Raw genomic sequence first — 6,320 nt, 5'->3', positions numbered from 1 at the left:
ACTTTTTTGTGTTTTTGTCTATTTCAGGTCAATAATGTTAAAATGGGCTAAAAATGGATTCTTAAGGCCTTTTTGGAGTCAAACTAAGTCTTAGTGATGATCCGGAGCAAAAAGAGGCTGATTTGGAGCAAAAAGAGGCCAATGCTGAAAAACTGCCAAGTTGGATCGATCTAACTTTTTCTCTGATCGATCCAACTTCTCTGATCGATCCAATTTTTTTTCTAATCGATCTAACTTCTATGATCGCTCCAACTTTTTCTCTGATCGATCCAACTTCTCTGATCGATCAAACTTTTTCTCTGATCAATCGAACATTGCTGGCAGCGAGCTGTCTTATCCCGTGCGCGCCCAAAAGTCCACCTATCACATAGTACGAGATTAGATATTTTTAGGGCTCTATTCCTGACTTAGTGACTAAGAAAATGACCTTCTATATAAAGGGAAGAGAAGCTTTTTATTAATTTATTTTTACATTGTAATTTTAATTTTTTCTCTCTAGAAAAGTTAGAGATTAAGGTTAGAAGAAAAGAAGGAAGTGGAGGCACATCTCAAAATCCATCTCTAGACCACTCTCTCTCTCCATCTCTAGAGCTTCAAAGAAGAAGAAGAAGAAGAAGATGGAGCCATATTTGGAGCTTGATTCCATGACCACATCCACCTCCTCCATGATTGGCTAGATCTACACTTAGGGCTTGGATGAGCCCTAAGTCATGTGTAATCTAAACCCTTGTATTTCTATTTTTGGGGATCTATATATATATTGTTGTGATTAGTGCTCTAGCCTTGTGAATTTAATGAATCATGGTATATTTCTATGATTTCTATAGTTTAACTCTTCCTATTAATTCTCTAGTTTATTTACATGTCTATGTGTGATTAAATTAGGAATTGTTTCTTATATGATTCATATGGATTAATTCTTTCTATTGATTCTCTATTTGATTACATGTTATCTTATATGTGATTATTTGGGAATTAATCTCTACACTAGTTTTTCTATATTAATTGCATGTCTATGTGTGGTTGATTGAAAATCTAGTGGTAGCTAAGCATGGGTTTTCATTGAATGGGTTTGTCAATTAATTTGATGGTTTATACTTATGCTTGATGGGTTGTTCTACAATTTAATTCATGCTTGTAGGTAGGTAGAAAATCTATGCTTGCTTAGATATTCTATAGCTTATTATTGCAAATTCCATGATTCTCTAGATTGATGTGTGCTACAATTGTTGCTACTTAGATGGGCCATGCTTAAAATTGATGGGTTGTGCTACACTTAGTTTAGGTACACAATTCATACATAAATTAGATGGTCCATGCTTAATATTGCAAATTCCATGATTCTCTAGATTGATGTGTGCTACAATTGTTGCTATTTAGATGGGTCATGCTTAAAATTGATGGGTTGTGCTACATTTAGTTTATGTAGACAATTCATACATAAATTAGATGATCCATGCTTAATATTGCAATTGGTAGTCGCATTTAGTTTACAACAATGTATTCCCCATTAATGGAAAGCAAGCGGTTAATTACACGAGCTTAGTGACGATTCCAACACCCTAAGTCCTCTCTTCATATCTCTTAAATCCATATCTCTTATTAGTTTTATTTCACTTTCATTTTAATTAATTGTTTTATAGTTTAATCAACTAATCTCTATCTTTTGCAATCTTGTGATACGCTAGAGTTGAAGTTAAATTCCAACACGTATAATCCCTTGGGACGATCCCTACTCACTCTTGCTACTTTAGTAGTAGTGTTGGTAGTGATTTTTATAAATTTAAACTTGACCTAAAAGGCTTTTCTTGAACCGCACATTCACTACATCAATTTGGCATGTACGAACGGCCTTCTGTCAGATTGATTGATTGGCAACGTCGTATTTGTGGAATCAATTAGGAATTAGTACTCTTTTGATCGTGTCTTTACTTTATTTTTATTTCTATTTTGGTTACTTATTGTGTTAGTTCTTGTTTGACTAGGAGCATTGAGTAAGAAGGTGAGCAAAGGAGCTAAGCAAAGCATGGAAAAAGGCTAAATTCTAAAAAATTGCTAAGCTAAGCTAAAAATTTTGTGCTATAGGACCTTTGTGAGATCTTTCTAAGTCAATCTCTAGTTAAATCGTCAGCCCGCGTGAAGGCTTGTATTTCAATTCTTAGATAAATCGTGAGCCCGCGTGGAGGCAATTTTACTTTTCTTTGCATGTTGTTCAAGCATGGGAGTATGGGAACAATGTATGTGGAGGAAGTTTGTTGATTGTTAATTTGTTGTGAAGGTGAAGTGTTTGACATTTTTGCTTGTTGTGTTACATTGTGCATGCATGGTCGTAGATCATTGAGACCCACTCTTGTCTCTTTAAATTTTCATCTTGAATCTATTGTACGAAACCCTAGGGGAAGAGGTAGTTCTAGTTAATCCATTTCATCAATGGAAGGACACAATGAGGACCATGTGGAGGACCTGGGTGATATAAACCAACAAGGTATCTTCCACCCCAATGTGCATCATGATAACATGCAAGTACCATTAGGTATGCCAAGGCCATTCATTCATCCACCAAAACAACAAGGCCAAGTTCCATTGGGAATGCCAAGGCCAATTTATGCTCCACCACTACCCATTATTCAAGGCAATCAAGGTGCCCATGTTGCACCTCCAATTGCTAATCCTCCCCTTGCTTTAAGAGATCACTATATGCCTAATGAATATAATACACCCACATGCATTCAATTACCACCATTTAGAGTACATCACTATGAGATCAAGCCATAAACCATTCAAATGCTTCCTAACTATCATGGACTTCCAAGTAAAGAACTTTACAAGCATTTGGATGAGTCTCTTGAAGTATGTTTCACCGTAAACTATACGGACATGCCGGAAGAGGTCTTAAGGCTTAAACTTTTTCCATTCACCCTAAAAGACAAGGCAAAATATTGGGCAGAAATGCAACAAGCATTCTTGAAAAAGTACTATCCGGTTTCTAAAACCAATGCCATGTGAACCTCAATTCGAGAGTTTTCACACGGGGATGGGAAAACATTCCATGAGGCACGGGAATGCTTTAATGAATTGTTTAGGAAGTGTCCACATCATGACATGCCCAAATGGCAACTAGTTCAATATTTCTTTAAGAGCTTATCGGACAATCGAAAGGGCATGGTTGATGCTTCCATGGGTGGATCTTACATTGATAGGCATGAGGATGATGTGTGGCGTCTTTATGAGAGCATGAGTGAAAATTCTTTGCATCGAACTCTATCTTCTAAGAATGGTAGGAATTCTAGTGGAAGAAAGAGTGTTGGCTTGCATCTAGTCAACCATTCCAATGAAATAGCCGTCGAGATGAAATCCTTATCTCAAAGGTTTGATCAATTCTTCATCAACCAAAACTCGGCAAATCAAGTATCTTCCATTCCTAACCATTCACATCATGTATCTAATGAGATATGTATGACTTGTTCAAGTGTTTTACATTTTACTTCCAATTGTCCCCATGGACATGTGCAAGGTGAACATCATGAACAAGTCAATGCAACTTTTGTTAATCAAGGGAACAATCATTATGGCAATCATTATAATCCAAGTTGGAGGAATCATCCGAATTTTTCTTGGAAAAACCAAGGGGAAGGCTCAAACCATCCCCAAGGCGGTTTTCAGGGGAAATACATTCCACCTCCAATGCAAAGCCAAAGTTCCCAAGGATATAGACCATTTCAATCACAAGGAAACCAATTCTCTAATTCTTATTTTCCAAGTCAATCATATTCTCAAGGGAATTCTAGGAGTCCCGCCCTTGAAGAGAAAGTTTTGACCGCTCTAGGCACTTTAGAGTCTAACACTCAATTGCTTCATTCTCACTCTCAATCCATTGCAAAGCTAGAAACCCAAGTAGAGCAAATAACTAGCACCTTAAATGCTAGAGAGAAAGGGAAATTGCCGTTGAATGCCCCACCAAAGCAACAATGTGTTGTGGAGACTCATTCTTCTTCGGAAGGTCACACAATAGAACATGTCAATGCGGTGACAACCTTGAGAAGTGGGAAGATTGTGGACAATCAAGTGGGTATGTCCAATGAAGAGAGTGAACCGGTGCAATTCAAAGTTGACACCCCGTCCCGTTTCACATCGTATTCCTCATTTATTGCATATACATGATTTTTTAAATGAGAATGTATTGAAAAGAAAGATTTGCAAAATGATTAGGAAAACTTCTTGTGTTGAAGAGACTTCAAAGAAAAATTGTGAAAAGATTTTTGAACCAAAAGCTCCATTTCCGGATGCCTTAAAATGATCCATGTGGAGACCTTGTGGGCGGGTGTGTGTGAGCGTGTGCAGGGGGCACCAGTAGGCTACCACACTGGGCGAGCTACAGGTGCACAATCCCACATCGTCTGGGTGTGGATGGGGTAAGTGCTATATGTAGATTCAACACCCTTCTATGACACAACGCGTTTTAAAGTCGTGATGGCCATGAACCCATCAGAACTCTGTAGTTAAGCGTGCTTAACTTGGAGTAGTACCAGGATGGGTGACCCCTTGGGAAGTCTCTGGTCTGGGTGAGCCAAAAGCGGACAATATTGTGTCTGGCCAGGGTGAGGGTCATTACAAATGGTATCAGAGCCTGACCCAGCCGGAAGTGTGGCCAACGAGGACGTTGGGCCCCAAAGGGGGGGTGATTGTGGAGACCTTGTGGGCGGGTGTGTGTGAGCGTGTGCAGGGGGCACCAGTAGGCTACCACACTGGGCGAGCTACAGGTGCACAATCCCACATCGTCTGGGTGTGGATGGGGCAAGTGCTATATGTAGATTCAACACCCTTCTATGACACAACGCGTTTTAAAGCCGTGATGGCCGTGAATCCATCAGAACTCTGTAGTTAAGCGTGCTTAACTTGGAGTAGTACCAGGATGGGTGACCCCCTGGGAAGTCTCTGGTCTGGGTGAGCCAAAAGCGGACAATATTGTGTCTGGCCAAGGTGAGGGTCGTTACAATCCATTTCAAATGACAAGCAAAAGGCCAAAATCAATGAAATTATGGATGTGTTTCGGCAAATGAAAGTCAATTTTCCACTTTTGGATGCAATCAAGCAAATTCTGGCTTATGCCAAGTTTTTAAAAGACTTATGCACCCAAAAGAGGAAGAAGCCAAGCACCCAGGAAAGTGGTCTTAACCGAGCAAGTAAGTCTGGCAGCGAACAGAGGTGCCACCAGAACCCTCCCATGAACCTACTCCACTTTAGTCACCTTCTTATGCGGCTAAGGCTGAGCATTCTCCATCTTCTTTTCAGGCTCAGGCTGCATTTACACTAACTCCATCTCCACCAGCTCAGCCCGATCTTGATCTTGACCGGCCATTGCCGAGAAACTCACGCCTACAGGTGGCGAATGAGACCTTCTTCGACACAGACTATTTCTCCACGTCGTTGCTGACCAAATCAGCATACGACGATATTATTCGGCGAGGACTGGTAGCCATTCTGATTCCTGTCACTTTCCCGGTTTACTCGAGGCTTGTCCGGATGTTCTACCAAGACCTCTGGCCTGCCCTGCGTAACCCGGAGGAGCTGTGGACTTCTATTAATGGCCACCTGATTTCCATCATAATGGACACCTTATCCAGATCCTGCCGGTGTCCCCATCTCTGGCCACCCGAGCTATAGGAGGCCTACCCTACCCTCTACAGGCCTTCATATGCAGACATGGCCGTCCTTCTCATAGGCCATCATGCTGCTGGCGAGACTTTCACCACCCGGACATATCTCCCTGATGATTTATGATTTTTCGATTCGGTGCTCTACCGAAACGCATTTATGGCTGGCCACAAGATCCAGAGGCGCGGCGACTTTCTTACAGCCCTATATACTTTTTACTCAGGGCATTGGCTTTCTATCCCCTCCCTCATCTGGTGCGTGATGAGGAAGTTATATGATGACTATATCAGCAGGGATCGGCCCAGGCGGCCCAAGTCCCTCCCATTTGGCCACCTCATCATTCAGATTCTACGTGATCAACGCTACCCTTTCCAGCCACGAGAGTGTCTTGAGAGAGGATCAGGTATCTTTAAGAAGAAGGATTGGGATAAGAGGTATAATGCTATTATCACCAGACTGCAGGACCACGCAGTAGTGGCTGCAAAAGAGCTCAAGGCTGAGGAGGCAGAGGTAGCAGTAGTAGTAGCAGACCAGGCAGCGGATGATGTACCAGTAGGTCCAGCTACCGAGCGCATGGACATTGATTTAGAGCGACCTGCAGATGACACAGAGCAGCACTCTCTAGCTGGGTCGCCAGTACATGTAGAGGAGCTAACTCAGGATTC

The sequence above is a fragment of the Cornus florida genome, unplaced genomic scaffold (assembly GCF_030987335.1).
Source record: "Cornus florida cultivar Cherokee Brave unplaced genomic scaffold, ASM3098733v1 CherokeeBrave_3.0.0_Hap2_Chr04, whole genome shotgun sequence".
Classification (NCBI taxonomy): Eukaryota; Viridiplantae; Streptophyta; class Magnoliopsida; order Cornales; family Cornaceae; genus Cornus; species Cornus florida.
The sequence above is the reverse complement of the archived record's forward strand: the minus strand, read 5'-3'. Positions refer to the sequence as shown.